Source organism: Panthera pardus, unplaced genomic scaffold (assembly GCF_024362965.1).
Source record: "Panthera pardus isolate Hobbes unplaced genomic scaffold, ASM2436296v1 HiC_scaffold_10, whole genome shotgun sequence".
NCBI lineage: Eukaryota > Metazoa > Chordata > Mammalia > Carnivora > Felidae > Panthera > Panthera pardus.
The window spans coordinates 2,381,817-2,401,907 of record NW_026526655.1 but is presented as its reverse complement, the minus strand read 5'-3'; the positions used below and the strand labels follow the sequence as shown (position 1 = coordinate 2,401,907).

The 20,091-nt window shown below is 58.8% G+C and overlaps 1 protein-coding gene across 2 annotated transcripts in view; it reads left to right on the top strand.

Annotated features, from left to right (window-relative positions):
- TWIST2 (twist family bHLH transcription factor 2) overlaps positions 1-20,091 on the top strand; it is a 77,723-nt gene that overhangs the window by 38,926 nt on the left and 18,706 nt on the right. Inside the window, exon 2 of one of the 2 annotated variants that reach the window (XM_019445352.2) lies at positions 10,824-11,519. The exons of the other annotated variant lie outside the window; for it this stretch is intronic. The gene's annotated coding sequence lies outside the window, so the exon portion shown is untranslated. Of the gene's footprint in view, positions 1-10,823; positions 11,520-20,091 lie in introns of those variants that run through there. 2 annotated transcript variants of the gene reach the window in all.

Below are 20,091 nucleotides of genomic sequence, written 5' to 3'. Positions count from 1 at the left end.
GTGCTCTTGGCATTTCAAGACGCATCCCACACCTCCAGCGTCTGCTGAAACCAGGGAGCCCAGAGCTGTGAGGGCTGATGACTGGAGCATAGTAGGGCTCTTCCCATTACCAAGTAGGGACTTAGCATTCTTCCGAACATGCACGAGCGTGTGCATGATATTTCTAAACTAGCATGTTTTCTCTGGGTCATTAATAAAAAAAGAGGAGTGTTCAGGGGCGCCTGGGTGGCTCAGTCGGTTAAGAGGCCGACTTTGGCTCGAGTCATGATCTCCTGGTTCGTGAGTTCAAGCCCTGTGTCGGGCTCTGTGCTGACAGCTCGGAGCCTGGAGCCTGCTTCGGATCCTGTGTCTCCCTCTCTCTCAGCCCCTCCCCAGCTCATGCTCTGTCTCTGCCTCTCTCTCAAAAATAAATACAAAGTATTTTTAAAAAGAGCGTCCAAGAAAATAGGTCGAGAAAATAAATTTATTTCTGTCAGCAGTTTTGCATTTTGAAAATTGCGTCTTTTTCTGAGATTGATCTTGGGAAGTGAATGCTGGTGGCCCTTGCCAGGGGGTGCGCGTGGGCAGAGCCGACTCACTGCCGGGAGTGGCTGCACACCCCCGTTGCCCACTGCTCGAGGAAGTAGCCTGAGAGATGTTCTCTTGCACTGAGGCGAGGTGGCACCCAGAGCCCGGGGCTCTGGGTTCAATTCCCAGGTCTTGGTTCCTTCGCCGTGCGGCCAGCGTGGCTTGGTGCGGGCTGCCTCTGTTCGCAGAGGTCCTCAAGACCGTCCCTCGGAGCCCTCCCTGCCCCCTGACCCGCAGCACCGGTGGGCGCTCTGCTGGGCCTGGTGACCTCTGCCTGCCCGATGCGGGGACCGCCCCCCCCCCCCCGCCTCGTTCTCCTCCCTCCAGCAGGGGGCGCCACACGTGGCCTCTTGCGGCCTCACCTCCCCGCCCCCTCTCCGGCATCCAGGTCTGTCGAGGACAGGAAGCACAGAGCCCCGGGTTTGGGTTCGAATCCAGAGGAAGGCAAGCAGCCGTTCCCTTTCCCTTCAAAAGGCAGGGGGACGATGGCCTCGCTCAGAGTGCGTGTGAAGTCCCTTCTAGGGTCCGAGCTGGGCATCCTGACGAGTGAACCCCCCCTCCAGCTCATTGCCACCTGCTCTGCTCTTGCTGGCTCCCCCCAAGGCTCCTTCCCTCCTCTTCCCTCTTCGGTTCCGGGTCACCACCCCTCCTGTCGCTTCACACACGTGCCCCACCCGAAGCCCGCTGTCGGTGGGTGGGTGGGTGGGTCTCACCTCCTTGAGCCTCGGTCCTCGAGGCCCACCCCACAGTTACCCCTGCAAAGCCGGCCCGGTCATGCCAGTGCTCCCTGCGCTTCTCACGGACCCCCGTTGCCCACCCTGGGCCCCTCCCCAGAGTCACGGCTCACCGTTGCCCCCCAAGCCCCCTTAGCTAGCCCACCCACCAGACCAGAGGTTTAACTGTTGCTTCTCTGTGCCTTTATTATGCGCCTTTTCATACCTTTACTCTAACTCTTACTATATTTTGCTCTAACCATTTACGTTTGTAGCAAAATAGTTGTAGATCCCACGTGCTTTTATTGTGCCTTTGTTAGAACGTTTAGCACATACTTGTTATAAGAACGTGTTCTGCCGTCTGTCCCCAAGTGAACTGGCTTAGGACAGGGACCGAGCTGTCCTCAGCCTTAGCCGGTCGGCCAGCAGAGGGCCTGACATCGGCGGACCTTCGGTGAATTTCCTCTTGAGCCACCGCTGCTGTCACGGGGAGGGGTGTGTCCTCACATACTCCTTGGTCAAGTGTGCAAAGACATTTACTAAGTCAGCGTTCCCGGGTCTGGACCCACGTGACCGGTGTTGTGGGATGGAGGACCATGGGATGGCGATTCCTGCCTCGGGCCTCGGGCCTTCGCTGACCTGAGTTCTGGTGACGACGCTGCACCTGCCCGGTGGCTTGGTGCAAGTCCCCTCCCCCGCCACGGGCCCCATCTCGTCTCTGGGGTGACATCCCTGGATGGGTCATCGCGACAGGCACTTCCTGCGCCTGAAATGGGGCCCCGCAGGGTGATTTTTTTTGCACCGCTTTCTTCGGCTGATGGGTTTTATTTGTCGGCAAGGTTGGTGCCATCTGGAGAAATCACGGTTCGCCGCTCCAGGTAGTTCCCGGGTTTGGGGGCCCCGTGTCCCGGAAGGAGGCCGCACCCTCCTGTCACCTAGTGACTCAGGCCTGCTGTCCCTCACCACCTCTGAGCTTGGGGCTTCGCTCTGCAGTGTCCCGTGACTCATGGAGGACGAGTGGGGAGGCCTCCCTCGGAGGAAGGCGGACGGGGTAAATCCTGAGAGTGAACACTGGGCCTCCTGCGCCAGCCCCCTCGGATCCGAGAGCGCTGGCCAGGAGAGCCGGGGGCCGCGTCCCTCCGGGGCCCAGAGCCTGGGAGGCACCTCGCAGAGGAGACATCTGCGAGCGGAGGCAAACTTGCTTTTTCCCCCAGGTCGCTCTCAAGCCAGCCCCTTGGCAGGCGGGCCACTCCAGACACAGTCGGCCTGAATCCCCGAAGCCAAGCCCCAAGGAGAGAGACACAGGGACCGAGAGACAGCCCTGCTTCCAAGTTGGCGGGAGCTTCTCGCTCCCCTGAAGGAGCAAGGCCAACAGTTCGGCCGCCAGCCACCAGGGAGCTGTGGACGGTGGGAATCGTGGACGGTGGGGAGCCGTGGAAGATGAGCCCCCGCATCATAAATACAGTCACCGCAGACGGGGTTCCTCTTTCTCAGGCACAAGGCAGGCCGGGGGTCAGACTCCCGAGTCCCAGAGCTGAGGGGAGAGGGGCACGGTGTCTTCTCACCCGCCTTCCCCCTGCCCCCAGGCCCCAGGCCCCAGGCCCTGAGCATAGGCCCTGGCATCTGGAAGCATGGGGCTTGCCGCGGAAGCAGAGAGGCAGGGGACACAGGGACACCAGCCCGCGCCGGCCTCCCGGCAGCCTTCCCAGCGGTCTTACTGCCACCTGGACGCACAGGGCCACCCGTCCCGGGAATCCGGGAGGTCCCCCCAGGGCCGCGCCGAGCACAGCGCCTCGGCCACTTCTCCGCCCCGGCAGCAGAAGCCTAGCAGCCCGCCGGTGTCCTGGGAGCCTTGTGGGTGCCAGGGGGCACCCCACCTGCCCACCCACCCATTCCTGGGAAAGCAGACCGTCCAGAGGGGAATGGAGGCCCTGCCCAGCACAGAAGCTCCAGGGTCTGGACTCTGGCCTGCGTTGGAGAGCGCCATGGCCTAGGAGAACCCCGTGGCCGTGGCCTCTGTTTAACTCCTAGAAAAAGGGCCCCAGGAACAGCAGAGAGGGACCAGAGCGTCCTGCCTGTCAGAGCCACTGCTGGACCCAGGGATGGGACACAGGCCCCCCTGTACGGGGTAGGGACGCTGGGGGCGGGGGGACGCGGCTGGGAGAGTGGGGTGGCCAGGGCACGGGCAGCCAGAGGAGCCTGGTAAAAATCTTACAAGTCCGATGGCTTCTTGACTTGCGTTTGTCTGGGTGATGACGGTTAGCCTTTGTCTTCTCCTGCCTCCACCAGCATCCCACAGAGTGTTCCCTGTGTCCCGAGACACCCCTTAGGAAACCCAGTCATAGGCGATAGAGTCCGAGCCCCCCGGAGGACCAGCGGTAATTCCTGCCCTGTCACTTAGACGTGGGTCCTTCCGCACTCGCTGGTGGGGGGCGGGGACGTGTTCTGTCGTTCGCCTCTAACCTTCTGCCCCTCCAGGACAGGTGCACAGGGGTTGGCAGGCAGGGGAGGGGGCCTGAGCCCCCCTTTGCCCCCCTGGGGGCCCCCGCGTGCTGCCCTCACCCCACCCAGCACCCAGCAAGGGCAGCTGGGTCTCCGCCCTTCTGGTCAGCCAGGTGAGGCTGGCAGGGGTTGGCCGCTTGCCTGCCGGGGACCGTCCTGCCTGCGGCCTGACTGGGGCCGCCCGCACATCCGACCTGGAAGGAGGTTGCACACCGTCTCCTCTGAAGGCAAATTGTTTTATTCCTCTGTCTCTGGACAAGTCGCAGAGATAGCCCCTGGGGCAAGGCGGCTCCGGGAGAGCGAGCGTTGTGGCGGCCGCTCACTGGCAACGGCCCAGGCTGGCCGGGCTGGCGGGCCGGGGGGCGGGGCAGAGCCAGCCTACACCCAGAGCCAAGGCTGTCTTCAGAGCCCTCACCAGGAAGGAAGGAGCTCCCCGTGAGCTGGGCAGTGTGACCTTCTCAGAGCCTCCAGGGCCTGTCACTGGCGCCCCTAGGGTGACCGATGGCGGGAGGCCTAGGCCGGCTGCCCTGCCGTGTCCGCTTTGTGTCGCACCCGCCCGCCTGTGCGTGGGGCAGAACTGCAGCCGGCGGGCACAGCCTCGGGGCCTGGCTGCCTGCGGGGGGGACGGCCCCCCCCAGGGGCATCAGGATGCCCAGCCTCGTCTCTAACCTGCCGTGTCTCTGGCAAGTCACGGCGTGTCCAGGCTGCGGCTGACCTTGCTGACCGGGGACTGAACGACGCGGACTGAGCATGCTCTCCTGTTCCCGATTCTCAAGAAGCGTCTCAGACGAGCTGGGGACTGGAGACGTGCCAGGGTGCAGAGGTGGACTCCCGGGTTCAGGGCCAGGCCTGCCCCTGAATTCCTCACGAGCTCTGGTTTGATGCAGGTGCCGCTGGCCAGCAGCCACCGTCGGAGCGGCAGGAACTTAGAAGGCGTGAGAGTGATTCTAGTGGACCCGGCACTTTGCGCCTGCACAAGCCTTGCACGGGGGGGCTGTTCGGTCTCTTCACCGTGGCCTCTTTGGACAGGGGTTTACTGAGCATTTACTTCGTGCCAGGTGTTGGTCTAGACTGTGGAGACCCAGCTGGGGAAGGAGCAGCATCCTGACCTCTCAAGGTGACAAGAGAGTCGGGCACGAGCCAGGCGAGGCCCCAGGCCTTTTGTCTGCTGTGGCTCCTTGAACCCCCGTAGCACCGAGGTGGCAGGCCTGGCGTGACCCTCAGCAGGAGGGGTTGAAGCCCAGAGAGGTGAGGCCGCTTTCCTAAGGCTGGACTGCCCATGGATGGCAGCACTGGGATTTGGCACAAGGCCGTGTTCTTGGTTCCTGTCTTACCGGGAGCTTCCAGAATGCTCATGACATTTTGACTACAGGTCTGGTGTCTACTGAGCTACTCATTCACGGCCCCGTCTTGTGCCGGGCTTCAGTGTTAACCGGCCAGCATTCCTGGAGTAAACCCTGCTTGGTTATGTGGAAGGGGTTCTTCACCTACATAACGGGACTTGGCTTGCTGATGTCTTATTCAGAGGCACGGGTGGCATGACCTGGCCTTTGGCTCTGATGCCGTTTGGACGGGGGCCCAAGTTGTGTCGCGTTGGCATTTTGTGGGGGAGGCCGTGCATGGGGCAGGGGAAGGGGGGAAGGGGGCACATGGAATCCCTCTCTACCTGCGCCATGATTCTGCCGTGCACCTAAAACTGCTCTAAAAAATAACCTTCAGAAAAGTAAATAATAAAAATAAACAAAATGGGAAGTGTTTCCTCGTCTTTAAATTCTGGAACAGCTCAAGTAATACAGATGGGAATGACCTGGTCACAGAAGGTTCTATTTAATGCTCTTGTAAAAGAATCTGGCCCCGGGTTCTTTGTAGGGCAGATACGGATCTTGGGTAGCCTGGTCACCTTATCTTACAAATGTTGATACATTGAGATTTCCTGCCTTTTCTTGAGTGAGGTTGGTAAGCAGAGTGGCAAATCGGAGGGTGTGGTGGTTATGAATGAATGGGGCTGTCTGGTGTGCGGTCCTGTGGCCTTGGCCGGGCGGGAGCTCGGGCTGGCTGGGGACCCACAGATGTGGCCTCTGCTTTACCTTTGACCTCTGAGGCTTTCCTCCCCCAGTTCCTATTTGCCTGCTCATTTTGCGGTGGGACGATTGTCGCATTATTTGCTGCTGTACTTGCAGAGACAGAAGCCCTAATGACTCTTCATCTGGGTGGAAAGACCTTTTCAAGTAGTATTTGCCCAGAAGTGGCTCCTGGAGGGGGGGGGTGCATTTTCTGAGCCGTATATGCCTCAACATGTTCCTTCTGTTCCCCAATGTGGTCCATGGACCCCTTTCTGCAGGAACACGGGACATCCTGGGATTGGCTGTCAGCGGGTGGCCTTCGTTGGGTGCTTTTTTGTTTCTTTTTCTGTCTGGAAGCCTGTAGGAGGCTTTCTGTACTCAGAATCCAGAACTTTCCTTGTGATGTGGCATGCTTACCCGTGTTGTCAGCTCTTCTTTCCAGAACTCTGTGTCTCTTTAATCTGGGACCGTCAGTCTTCCTTGAGCCTGGGGACGTCTTCCCCCATATCTCTTTTGTGGCCGCCTCTCCTCCCTCCTTCCACATTCCTTGTCTTTTGCTCAGATGCTGGAGACCTCCATGAGTCAGTCTCTGATTTATTGATCGTTTTTTATCAGGTCTGTTTTGCTAGTTTGCTTCCATTACTTGAGAAATACTCCACTTCCAGACGTTTTGCGATTTCCAAGAGCCCTTTTCTTACTTCCTGGTTGCTCCTTCTCTCTGAAAGCAGAGCAGCCTTACTTTCTCCATGCAGACTCCCCGTGGCTTCTCTCCAAATGGTAAATTCCACCGTCCGGAAAGTTTGATCTGCATGCTCTGGGCCACTTGTGAGGCGCTTGGCTTGCTAATCTTCCCACCGTGGTCCCCAGTTGCCCGATGTGAGGCATCACATGGTTTCCACTCGTATTTATGGCATGTCTGATTGGTGTTAGTAAGTGGGTTCTATGCCCCCAGCCAACCCCGGGGAGCCATGTTCAAATGGTCAGGAGGCTGTGTCCAGGCTTGGCGAGGGCACGGGGGGGCCCCAGCTGAACAACGGTGCTCGATGAGTGCCCAAGCAGGGGGACTGGCCCATGTGGGATGGGCAAGACCCTCCAGGGAGGTGGCAGCCATCAGCTCCACCGCTGGGTTCATTACTGTCCATCTGCATAGGGCACGTCCCCCCAATCCCGGTGTTCTGGAGCCCAGGAGCTGGGGGTCTTTGTTTTTGACATAGTGACTGGGAGGGGACAAACAACAAGGGGCAGCAAGTGCGGACTGGCCGGTGGTGGCTCCTTCGAGTGAGCTGGGCAATGTCAGGGTCTGAGGGAGGCAGACTCCTCCCCTTTTCAGGCCGAAGGGGGCGACGAGGGCCTGGGTGAGGCTCGGGGCATCTGCTCCACGCTCTGCAAGGTGGCCATGCTCCAGGGTTTCTGTGCGCAGTTCCTGCCTTCCTGAGACTCACATTCAACCTCCCCCCCCCCCCCATCTCCACTGGCAAAATCTCAGGGGCGTGTGTGTGTGTGTGTGTGTTTGCGTGTGCTGTACTGATTAGAGATCACACATCTGTGCCCATTTCCCCTCCACCCTTACTCCCTACCCTGCCTTTGTTGGCAGTGTCCCACAAAGTTCAAGGCACTTTGTCCCTTCCCTTTCTGGCTGCACAGTCTGCCTTGTACTTTCTTTAAAAAGTTGCCACTGTCTACCGTGTGTTCTAGTTGCTTACAAACAGGTTTCTTCTCCCCTGTTATATTTCTCTGTTTCATTTCTGGGCTTTTTAAATAACTACTAGCATTTCTGGCGCATGATAGAAGCTCCATACAGGTTAAGAAGATGGATGATGGATGGATGGATGGATGGATGGGTGGATAAATGAGTGGGTGGGTGGAGGGAAGGAAGGGTGGGAGGGTAGACATGTGGATGGTAGGTGGATGGACAGATGGATGGATGGATGGTAAGTGGGTGGATAGATGGATGGGTGGGTGGGTGGGTGGAAAGTTGAGTGGGTGGATGGAAGGAAGGAAGGGTGGGGGGGGTAGATATGTGGATGGTAGGTGGGTGGATGGATATGTGGGTGGATGGACGGATGGATGGATGGGTGGATGGTAGGTGGATGGACGGATGGATGGATGGTAAGTGGGTGGATAGACGGATGGATGGATGGTGGGTGGGTGGATAGATGAGTGGGTTGATGGAAGGAAGGAAGGGTGGGAGGGTAGATATGTGGATGGTAGGTGGATGGACAGATGGATGGATGGATGGTAAGTGGGTGGATAGACGGATGGATGGATGGGTGGGTGGGTGGAGGGAAGGAAGGGTGAGGGGTAGATATGTGGATGGTAGGTGGATGGACAGATGGATGGATGGGTGGTAAGTGGGTGGATAGATGGATGGATGGGTGGGTGGGTGGATAGATGAGTGGGTGGGTGGAGGGAAGGAAGGGTGGGGGGTAGATATGTGGTTGGTAGGTGGGTAGATGGATGGATGCCTGGCTGGGTGGGTGGGCAGATAAGCGGATGGATGGAAGGAAGAAAGGGTGGGGAGGGGGGTAGATATGTGAAAGGTGGGTGGATGGACGGATGGATGGTGGGTACATGGCTGGATGGATGGCCTTTTAATAAAATCTTCCCCCTGAAGCCCCTGCCTCACCTTTTGGAGGATTTTTATTGGTGTTTCACTCCCTGGGTTAGGTCCTGGAATTAATAGTCAACTAAGACCCTTTACTGCATATTCGTGCCCAAGGGTCTGGTGTGGCAGAGAGGAGCAAAGTCACCCTCTCAGTGTAGTCGCTGCCCCGCCGCTCTGCCCGTCACCACCCCCCCCACCCCTCTCTGCAAGGCAGACAGATGTGGGGAGTGAACTACGGACAGGGCACACGCATATGGTTTCAGGTGGCTGTTACACGCGGGAGGCAGTCCTGGGCCCCACATGTTTTACATTTGTTGCTGAGAACGCTGCCCATGTCAGCAGACATGGTTGGGGTCAGGGTGACATCAGGGGGGCCAGGCCCACAGGGTCTCGGTCAAGAAGACGAATGAACCTGCTCATTTCTGCCTGAGCCCTGGGCCCCGCGGGTACACGAAGCAGCCCTGAAACTCACCACTACTGGGGGACGGCCTCTGTCATTTTTGGCTTTTCACGGATGATACTGTATTTCCCCTTGGAGGGTTGGTGCGGCTCATATATCAAAAACTGTTGTAATTATTTCCTCCCTCTGAGGAAGGCTTCCATTTACCTTTCTCTAGCTGCCCCCCTTATTAATTATCTAATTACAACCACATTCTCCAAGAGAGAGCAGCCTTTGACTTTCTGCCCAGGACCACTTAGAAAGGCGTACATATTTGGAGTGCTCTGGGCTCGAAAGAAAAGAAGTGTGTGTGTGTGTGTGTGTGTGTGCATGTTTTCACACACATGAGTTTCTTTCAGGGAAAATGTGTCTTAAACTTCTTAGCCCTTTGTCTTGGCCCAGCGGGGCTTTCTAGAATTCTCCAGGGATCTGGGGGAAGGGAGTTGGGGGTGCAGGGAGAGGGGGAAGCTTCCTGCTTACAACTGCCCAGTAGTATGAGGGACACACACTCACACTCACGTGCACACCCACAACACACTGCGAAGTTGTCACCCATCACCGGATCAAAGATCCTGCTGTGTTTTTGTACCCTTACACATCACGGTCCCAGGACCTGGGGTGCCTGTTCTTGACTTCTTATCCTGGAGGGAAGTTCCTACAGGGACCCTCCTCTCAGCCTTCTCCTTGGTAAAGCCATTCCTGACTGCTCCCCACCCCCAGCCCCTGCCGGCCTCATTGCAAACCTCATCCTTCTGTCTCAGCACTTGGGTCCAGCAGCCCCCCACCCCACCCCCGGCCACAGCGCATCGGGGGCAGGGGAAAGGCCTGCCTCAAGCATCGTTTTGCCCCCAGGACCAGGTGGCCCCAGCACATAGACGACTCTGATGAATGGACTTGCCTCCTTTGGTTATGAAGTTGATCTGGTTATTTCTTTGTTCTCCAGATGAGGAGGTGCGCGCTGTGCGCACCGGGCCCTGGGGTAAGCGGTAAAGATCACGGGGAGCCGGAGTGCCCACCAGCCAGTCTAAAGAATCCCTAACAAAGTTCAGGGGCTCCTGGGAAGGATGACATAGGTCGGGATTGGTTGCAAGCTGCCAAGCGTTCTGTGGGACGGGGGTCCTGCGGGACGAAGCCATCAGCAGCCCTCGGCCCCAGAACAGCCGGCGCCGGGCTGGAAGCGGCCCTGGCCGCGAGCTGCCCCCTGGAGCGAGGTGTGGGGCCCAGCCGTCCTCGCCCTTGGCACCTGCAGCACCTTTGCAGCAGGCCGACAGGCCCTGAGCAGACGCCCGTGCCCAGCAGCAGGACCCCCGTCTTCCTGGGCTTCCCACTACCATGACTGGTGACCGTGGCTCACAGCGGCCACGTCTGTCTACGGTCTGGAGATCACACCCTGCCCGAGCTTCTTTCCGGGAAGCACGTCCTCTCGAGCGGGACTCGTGGGCGCGGTCCAGGGACCCCACCGTTGGGTCCCTTGCGCGCGCTCCCTCTCACTGCCTCTCCATCGGGTCTCTGTCCTAACCCCGCCACGTTCCAGGCGACGAGGCCCCCTGGGTGAGCCCACCTTCCTCACAGGAAGGCCGCGGCGGTTCTGGGAGAGCGTGGCCCCTCGTCCGTGGGCTGGGCTCCTGACCTGGCGCCTCGCCGGCCGGTCCCACGGTCAGGCAGGGGGGCTGGGAGGGGGCGCTCTGGGTGGCCCCTGGACACACTCTTTCAACAGGACGCTGTGCACGTCACACGCACGCTCCGGCAGACCCTTACACGCGCTTGCGGGCCCTCAGAGACGGGACGGTTGTGTGCCCTGATCACGGTGGGGGGCGCCGGGATCCACGCGTGATGAGAGGGCCTAGGACCGCACACACACATCACAGACACATACACACACACGCACACCTGCATGCAGTGAGGGCTCATGCTCCCTCTCCCTTGTCTTCCAGGCTGTCCTGCGGGGCCGAGGCCCAAGTGGAATCGGGGCACCTCCACGTCTGTCACTTCTGACACCTGTGCAACCTCAAGGGGCCCAGCTCTGCCCCCGGCACAGCGTCCAGACACGGGGACAGCAGCGGCTTGGATAGAGGACCCCGGGCCGCACACCTCCTCCCCCGAGACGGTCCCTGCTGGTGACATGGTCATTATCGTCCTTGCCACTGTTTGGATTTTCCTTCTGGGTTTTTTTTTTGTTTTTTTTTGTTTTTGGCGGGGAGGGGGGATTTGTTCTTTCTGAAAATCTCTACATTCAGGAACATATTTACGAGGATTTAAATTTTGGATTTGTATTTCCCTTTAAGTGCCTTTTTAATGTATATTTTTTTAATAAAACAGAAATGCATTCCTGTACAACTCTGTTTAAACTGGACCAAGGCTCTCAGACAAAGAACCTCGCATGCCCCCCCCGCCCCCCCACCCCAGCCTCTGCATGATCGTTCCAAGCAAGCCTGGACTCCTTCTCACTCCTCGCCTCTCTCTCTCTCTCTCTTGTGATTTGCTCAGCTAACCATTTTTTAAAATATTTTCTGTTTCAGTGTATATGTTGCTTATTTGTTTTATTTATTGAGATGTTTTTAACAAGCTCGGTGACTGCAACGTGGCTGTGTACCCTGCCCCCTCCCAGGAATAATAAAGATGTCCCTGCAGCCCGGCCTTCCCTCTCCTCTTCTGTACTTTGCAGCAAGGAATCGGCCCGAGAAACGTGGACCAGGTCACAGAGTTGAGCGCTGCTTCGCTTTAGAAGGGACAAGAGAGGCTGTGAGGCAGTGTGCCACGGGTAGTCGTACAACTTTCTAGAAGCTGCCATCCCTGACGCGGTGCAGAGGGCAATGGACGCAGGCCTGGGAAAGCGGGTGAGGCTGGCCTGGGCCCCTCCGTGCGTCTGGCCGCCCCCGAAGCCCCCCGGGGCTAGACAGCACCGCTGTCCAGACCTCCTCCTGCCTGTGACGTGGAGACTGTGCATCCTGCGTCCATCCCCGTTCCGAGGCCGAGGCCGGCCCCCCCTCACCCCCCGCCACCCCTGGCTCTGCAGAGCCTTCCCCACAGCCTCACCCCCACACCCATGCCCCTCCCTCACGTTCCCAGAAGGGGCCAGACTGCTCTGAATACGTCTGACCCTGGGCCCCGCGTGCAGCTGTCCGGCCCCCCAGAGCCTTGTGCACCCAGCAGGGGGAGGTTAAGAAAGGAGCACCTGTATCTCCAGGGGAGCTCGGAGCCCTTGCCCAGAAACCCCAGAAGGGCCACAGTCTGCAGCTAAGAAGGCGAGTCTGGCTGGGGTCCGGTCCAGGTGGGCGGGGGTAACAGGGCAGACACATCGCCGGGAGGGGCGGGGAGCCCCGCACCCCACGTGCTGGCCTTTTGAGCCTTTCGCCACATCTGGGGGCACCAGGGCGGGTGTGGGTAGCCCCAGGTTAAGGGCTTCCAGCTGGGCAGCCGCACGTCACCAGGTCACCTCCCTGCACCACCAGTGGCATGTGTCTGGGGGACACTGATACGAGGTCTGCTGGACAGAGCTGTCTGAGGACCCGGCGCCACCCGGAGGCCACCCAGCGCCCGGACAGGATTCTCGGGAGCAGGGCTGTGGCGGCCTGTGAATCTTCTTCCTCCCTTTCTGCCACTGCCCGGGGCCACTAGAAGGGCAGACCCTCAGAACACCAGCCAGACCTCAACGTCCATCACCTGGCTGGCTCCTTGCAGTGACCTTGAGGCAGCACCAGCTTCCGCCAGGACTGGCACCAACTAGAGGGGTCCTGTGCACCTGTCTGGGGGCCTGGTCCCTGCAGCACGAGCCCCAGCACTGACCACAGACGAGAGTGGACACGTGTACGTACACGTGCACACACACACACACACACACACTTATATCCCTTGTAGAGGTTTCGGGAAGACAGAGCTGGGCAGCTGGGAACCTGGCAGTGAGAGTCCAGAACTGCCTCTCGCTGTCCTACCGGGTCCAGCAGAGGCCATTAGATACTCCGGCACCTTGCCTTGAAGGGATTCAAAAGGAGAACAATAGCAAATGCTATCACATCAAATGTGCAGATGGGGTGGCCACAAAGAGTTTCTTTCTTGACTTCCAAATTGCAAAATTCATGCTGCCTCCGCTGAGGGGCAGAGGGCTTGAGGGCTTGGCCGGGTGTGACCACAGCGGGGTGCTGGGGCCGAAGGAAGACCAGAGAAGACACCTTGCCTGTCGTGGGAGAGTTGGGGACGGAGCTCGGGGTCTCAGCAGGGCACCCCAGGAAAGGACCGAAGTCATATCCTGGGACCTGGGACACCCCGCTGTGTCCCCGGACCCCATAAGGCCCTGAATAAAGCATTTACGTTCCCAGATCTCATTTATTTAAAAAAAATTTTTTTAATGTTTTTATGTATTTTTGAGACAGAGAGAGAGCACAAACAGGGGAGGGGCAAAGAGGGGGAGACATAGAATCTGAAACAGACTCCAGGCTCCGCCAAGCTGTCGGCAGAGAGCCCAATGTGGGGCTCGAACTCACGAACTGTGAGATCATGACCTGTGCCGAAGTTGGACGCCCAACCGACTGAGCCACCCAGGCGCCCCCCAGGTCTCATTTAAAAATGAGCAGAGAACTCCTCCTCCAACTGCTCTGGCCTCGCGCAAGGAATAGAGCCCATTGGATTAACTCCTCCCCTACTGACCAGAAACAATCATTAATACTGAGGAGCAGTGGGGCCACGGACTTCTTTCCAGCCAACATACTCACCTTTACACTTTGTGCGTTTAGCTTGGTCAGCACGTTGACTCCATTCGTGTTTTATTCACTGACCGTGTGCTCTCGGTCCATCCGCTTGAACACTCCTTTTGTCGACATGCGGTCTGCCTTGGACTGTGGCCCAGAAGAATCAGAAACCCTGCCCGATCCCCTCCTTCCCAGCCTGAGGATGGTGGGAGGGCCCGACTTGGGAGTCCTGAGAACCTCAGGCCGTCCTGACTCCGTTACCCACCCACCCAAGCCGAGTAGAGCAACAGAGCCTCTGTTTCCTTGTCTGGGACGTAGAAATGTCTGGAGTGAAAGTCCTGGGTGTTGTCAGTGCCTACACTTCATGGCAGAGCGTCAGGGATGGGGCAGTGGGGAGACACGGCCTGGGATGGAGGGCTGAGGAAGGGGCACTGAGTTCGGGGCAGCAGTGGCAGTCATTGCCAAGGATACCGAAAGCGGCCGTGGACAGGGAAGCGTCAAGATTCTTGCCACGCGTTGGGGAGACAGCTCCCTGACACGAGCTTCCTGGAACTCTACTGGCCACCTAGATTATTTTGGCATGAGGTGGTTTCTTTATTAAGACATGACTCTCACATCACAGGTAAGTCCCGGAGACAGCGGGCAGGTGCTAGGCCAGGGGCATGCGCAGGGGCCGTGACAGACATCTGCTTGCAACTCTGGGAGTGCACGTGAAAAACACAAGCCAGGCTGGGACCCAGGGAAGGCCTCAGGGAGCTGTCACCCCACAGAAGACTTTACCAAATGAGGAGACAAGCAAGTGATAAGTGATGTTCAGGAACAAAGAGGGGCGCCTGGGTGGCTCAGTCGGTTAAGCGTCTGACTCTTGATCTCGGCTCAGGTTGTGATCTCATGGTTCGTGAGTTCAAACTCTGTGCCAGGCTCTGTGCTGACGTCTCAGAGTCTGCTTGGGCTCGCCTCTCTCTCTCTCTCTCTCTCCACCCATCCATGTTTGCTCTCTTCTTTCCCATTCTTTCAAAATAAGGACATAAACGTTTTTTAAAAAGGAACAAAGAGATGAAGATTCCCATAACAATAGAAATGAGAACTCACGATAGGAGACATAGATGCATTTCTGCTCCCCACTCTTCCAGATGCCGGTGCCCCAGATATCTGCATCCGGGAGCCAAAACACCTGCCTCCAGGGTGGGCTTGGGTGGGGCCACACGTGAACGACACCCAACACGCTTCCTGGCACCCAGCGAGCATCCGGAAGGAGAGCTGTTGGTGGTGGTCACTTTCTCTCTCTCTGCCTCAGTTTCTCCCTCTATAAACCACAGAGGTGGACGGGGTGCCCTGTAAAAGCCATTCCGGTTTGTTACGGGTTGAATTATGTCTCCTACAATCATACGTTGGAGTCCTGGCCCCCAGGATTTCAGAAGGTGACTCTCTACTTGGAGCTGGGGTCTTTGCAGAGGTAATCAAGTAAAAGGTCATTAGGGTGAGCTCAGTCCCATATGACAGGTGTCCTTGTAAGAAGAGGAAGTTAGGAAGGGAGAAGATGGCCATCAATAAACCAAGGACAGGGGCCTGGAACAGGTTCTCCCTCGTGGCCTGAGAACGAACGACCCCACACACACCTTGGTCTGGGACCTCCCCGCCCCAGAACAGAGAGACAGGGCGCGTCTCCACTGTTTAAGCCGCCCCGTGTGTTAGGGCAGCCCTAGACGAAGCTGGAAACCTCCCTGCCCGCGTGTTTGCTTTGTTGAGAATAAAATGGGAAAGTGAAGTGAGACCAGAAACGCCAGAAGCCAGGGGGGCTGGCCTTACTTCCCAAGCTTAAAAACGCAGGGTGGGCAGAACTCTCGGGTTCTACCAGTCACTGCCCGTGGCCGGCTTCCCCACAGGAGCGAAGGAGGGAAGGTGCAGACGGGGACAGGATGGCACAATGACGTCGGTGATGAGAACGGATGATGGGGAGGCGGTTTCTCGGTCTCCCCGGTGGTCCCGACCCTGGGGACACAATTACCCGGGGACACAAGGGACGGTGGCGCTGCGGCCCCTCCTCTTGCCCCTCCCCCTCTCCGCCTGTGGGAAGGAAGGGGCAGGCCCCTCATGGGAGCCCTCCCATGCAGACCGCCACCCTCCACAGAGACCGGATGGAAGGAGTACGGGGCTCTCGGCTAATTGCCGATTTACGGCCCAAAGGACAGGGCCTCTGTCTGGGTGTCCGCTCTACCTGGGATGCCGCGCCCAGCCGGGTGAGCTGCCACCTGACTGCTCCCCGCTCCTGTAGAAGCGAGCCGCCCAGCTCAGAGCAAACACAAGCCGGGCTTCTACTTAACGATGCGCCACTGGGGGCAAAAGGCACAGTCCTACCCCCGCCCGCTAGGGCTCCTGCTTCTCAAGTCTTCTGGAAAGGTCACTGCGGCTCGGAGTTCCTTTCTGGGGGTGGCAGATGGCGTGAGCCATCTGAGCCTTGACCGCTGTGTGTTCAGAGCCACGGTGGAGGACTGCTGGCCTTTCTGACTGGTTTCTTGGCCCCTTCGGGTCGATTAGATCTACTCATCTCGGGCTTCAGAATCAAGGTTTGTGGTTACAGGGGCCGCAGAAACTCAGGGCTTCCCAAAGTACGGGGCTTAACGCAGGCTGACCGGTGGGAGGGAGCCGGCCAGCTTTAGCTGTGGGTCCGGTAGCATCAGACCCCACGCTGCCTTCAGGTATTTTTACACTCATGATGTTTCTAGTTGGAATGCGGCAGATTGGGTCCCTCTCCAAAACCGAAAGGCACTCGGAGAGCAGCCTGCCGGAGTCCCGAGGCCCCACGTCAGAGGAGGAGGAAGGAGGCTGCGGTCCCCACCCGCCTGCCTGTGCGGTGTCCCCTGTGACCCGTGAGCTCTTGGACGCTAATCCTCCCCCTTCCTTGTGTGCGAACTTTCCCCGCCGCAGCCCCAGGAACGCTCGGGGCTGGGGGGGGGGGGGGGAAGCGCCAGCGACCCGAACTTCTCTCTGGACTGGATGTCGGGTGCAGCTTCCCATTTGGGGCTCAGTCCTGAGAGGTCTCAGACACCACTCGCAGAGAAGAGGCTCAGGGTGGTGTGCCAGACGGGCCTGGGCTGGGAAACCCTCTGAGGGCCTGGCTGGGCGGCCCCTCAGTGTGAGAACGAAAAGCGTCAGCAGGTGTTCTTGAAGACGGGGGTGGGTCCGCCCCACCGGCCGTTCCAAACCCATCTCCCGGCCCCTCCACCAGCCACGGCCTGGCTTCGGCGCTCAGGAGGGTCAACCCAGAGAGGTACCGACGTGGCCTTGAGGACAGCATCCACCGCGGTGGACAGGGACCAGATCGCCACTCCTCGCTGGGCTGCGGGCACTTGGACCTTGCACGACAGAGGCAAACTCTACACCAGGCCACGCTCCTCACTTGCTTGGCGCGGGCAGGACTCCGCGTGCTTTGGCCAGGGGCTTGGGGCTGTTCCCTGGCATTGGCGTGCCGCCCACGTGGGCGGCGGGGAAGCCCTGCAAGGTGAACCAGGCCAGTGACGGGCACTGGGGCAACGGCAGGGAACCCCTCCAGATATCCCGGGCTCCCCAGCGGGGAGGGCACCGCCGGCCAGGGCCAGGGGAGTGGCCTGTCTGCGTCCCAGAACATCTTAGCCCTCCCACTCTGGGCCGGATGCACACTCGGCGGGGCGGTCAGAGAGGCCACAGAGGAGGCAGGACCCTCGTCCCTGAAGGACCCAGCCGGCCTCACCCCCCTACGACCTTCCCTTCAAGCATCAGAAACGTTCTCCCGCCGCATCCCAAGCTGCCAGCAGTTTGGGCCTTGAAGAGACGTGGCTTGGTTTCCGTTCTGTTTTTACCAGCGGTTTCTTTCTGCCCTCTTGGTGCAACTGTCGTCTGTGGTTTGTGTCACATCGTGTTCCTGGAACGAGCCGGGGCAGGGTCCCGTCAGAAGCTGGGTTTGTGGTCTGGATTTCTTCTGCCGTAAAATGGGATGAAACCCCCGTTGGGCCTTTCTCCCGGGGTTTCATGACAGGAAGGTAATCTGCGTATTCGCGTTTTCTCATAGTGTCATCGTGGCTTGACTCCTGATAGGGTCGTCGCACAGTAGGGCCGCCCGCACAGGCTGCACGCAGAAGGGGAGACCCGCCTGCTTGTCCGAGCACACCACACAGCCTGCGGTGGCCTGGGGTCAAGGGACGGTGGATGACACATGCCGAGGGCCCCCTGTGGCTGGTTTTGGGGCTACACCAGGGCCGCCAGCCTCACGGCCCCCCTTCACGAGGCTACCCACCCATGCAGCGTGGAGATCCAGGGGCGATGTTTTCTCTGCGCACACCCTAACTCCCAAACTGGTTTCTGTTTTAAAAGAGTGAGCGTGCTGTTAGCAGAAGCTTAGCTAAGCCAAGCGTCCTCGGTCCTCAAAGTGATGAAGACAGGAAAGGCCAGCAGGGACCCCTCCTCTTCCCATGCCTCTCAGCTGCCTCCACTGCCCTCCCCTCCTACCCCCCCCCCACCTTCCTGGCATCCCCATATTCAGGGGAACAGCCCACAAGCCTCCCCAAGGGTGGTTTCACTGCTGGGAGTGGGCAGGGCTGAGGCTCCAGGGGCACAAAGCCCGCAGCTCAGATGAATGTCTACACAAGCAAGCAACCTGGGGCTGTGCTCAAAAGAGGCCACCGAGGCAGTGTCAGCACAGGACAGACACGGAGGAGTGGCCACCGTGCCGCAGGGCAGGGTGCGTGGCCGAAGAGGAGTGGGGGCTTTGTGACCCCCGGAGCACCCACCTGCCGCTGGGATGTGGAAGGCAGAGGGCAGGCGGCCTGACCCCAGGAGGGGTGGGTGGGGGCTGCAGGGAAGTCTGCGTGAGCCCAGTGGCGGGGGGACTGGGAGCCCCCGGCTGTGCTGTGTGGTGCACGAGAGCGGGCAGGAGAGGCATGGGAGGAGGACAGACAGGTCCTGGGACAGGGAGGGGAAGGCACAGAGCTCCGCCAAGAGGAGAGCGGACAGTTCTCTGTCGTCCATCGTCTGGGCCTGAAGAGCTCGGAGGGCGCCGTAGAAAGACTGATGAGAGCGGTGGGCTTGAGCACGGGGGGCTGTGGGTGGCTGAGCTGGCCAGGGTGGAGACCTGGTGACTTGAGGATGGGGTCAGCGGGCCCATGGGGTTGGAAACAGCAGCTGGCCTGGAGGTGTCCCTGCTCGGGATTCTCTGGGAATTTTCCAGGCCCAGAGGGGAACAGCTTGCGGGGCGCATGCCTCTTCAGAGCCATCCACCCCGGGGTCTTCCCAGGGAGCCCTTCAGCAAGTGGCTTTCCAGACAGGTGCCTTCTGATGCGAGGCCCCACCAGAGCCCATCACCTGGGGGCCCCAGGACACTTGAAAATAGCACAGGGTCAAGAAAGACACAGAGGTGGCTCAGTGAGCCTCCGGAATCCAGCTGGGGACGACTCCCTTCCTTCAGAGCAGGGCGTGGTCAGCCTGTGGTTCCACCTGCCATGCAGGGGGAGCCGGGGGCCTGAGGGACCTCTGTCCCTCTGCATCACAGAGCTGCTGGACCAAACTTCTCCTGAAGGTTCCCGAACCCTCCCCAAAGTACACTGTCCTAGTCGTTTACATCCATTTAAACTGGATTGCCTGTCCATTCATGATGTAAAAAGCTCTAAGAGATAATGCGCTCAAAACTTCCACCAAAACAGGAATTAGATCATTGTTTGCTAACAATTGTCACGCGTGCAGAACTTTATTAGAGGAGAGGGAAACCTTTTCTGATATGTTGACATCATAACAACCCACGTTCAAACAGTAACCTTTCCAATGACATTGAGGAAAACGGAAACCGCCAGGCGTAACATTCTAGGAATCCAGGTGACCACGAGGGCCACCTTCACAGCCACCGGGGCTGAAAAGGCCTCCCTGTCTTCCTGTTCCACTGCTGGAAGAAGAACAGAGAGACAGTTTTCTGACTTGACACAACCCAGCACAAGAAATAAACGCAACAAATGACCCGTTTTCCCTCTGTTTCCCCCTCTGCGAGGAAGGAATCAAAGAAGAAAAACACGTGCAGGGCTCTTGAGAAACGTACATGTGATGACACAGGAGCAAGTCAGACGTTGGCTGTCATTCCTGGGGCTGTGTTGATGTGCCCCCTTTTCAATCCCCAGAGATGGGAAGAAATGTCAGATGGGTGTCAAAAGCTAAGTGCAATCTCCACGCTCCTGGATTCAAATGTCCCAACTTAGGTCATTTGGCTCGGGGGTGTCCACTGACAGGTGGGCGGGTCTTCCGTTTCTGATGGACACACTCAAACATTCTTCGGGGTCAAGGTCCTCGAAGGCTGTTCCCACACTTCTCTTGATCTGTGGGCGGGCAACACTACCCTACAGCAGCCCTCTGTTGGGAGGGTGGGAACCGCATCCCAGACGAGGAGAGCGCGGCCAGGCCAGAACCTTGGCTGATGCATCAGTCTTAAAACCCACATCTTCCCATGCTCAGCTCGGACGAAAGCCTTCAAGCTTCCCACAGTGTGGGGCTAGACATT